The following is a 288-nucleotide window of genomic DNA, read 5'->3' as shown; positions in this document are numbered from 1 at the left end:
CATATATTCCCTAGATACATCCTAAGACAAGATTAGAATTATGTTAAGGCCCGATTCGTGAAGTCACTCTGAAGACACGTGAAAGGTAAGTCCAAAACCTTGGAATATGCAAATTAAAAAGAAAAAAATCTCACTTTATAAAGAAAAAGCAAAACTACGAATAATGCTTCGGAAATTGACAGCTCATTGAGTGACGTAACCGACGGACCTGCCTCTTCCACATCTCGTGCTCATGTTGCACCAATGCAAGTAGGATCTGCACACACGCATACACATGCATGCATATGC

At 39.9% G+C, this 288-nt stretch overlaps 1 protein-coding gene across 1 annotated transcript in view; it reads right to left on the bottom strand.

Annotated features, from left to right (window-relative positions):
• LOC119591890 (metalloreductase STEAP4-like) overlaps positions 1-288 on the bottom strand; it is a 46,860-nt gene that overhangs the window by 33,909 nt on the left and 12,663 nt on the right. The gene's annotated exons all lie outside the window — the stretch shown is intronic.

This window comes from Penaeus monodon, chromosome 29 (assembly GCF_015228065.2).
Source record: "Penaeus monodon isolate SGIC_2016 chromosome 29, NSTDA_Pmon_1, whole genome shotgun sequence".
Classification (NCBI taxonomy): Eukaryota; Metazoa; Arthropoda; class Malacostraca; order Decapoda; family Penaeidae; genus Penaeus; species Penaeus monodon.
The sequence above is the reverse complement of the archived record's forward strand: the minus strand, read 5'-3'. Positions and strand labels throughout refer to the sequence as shown.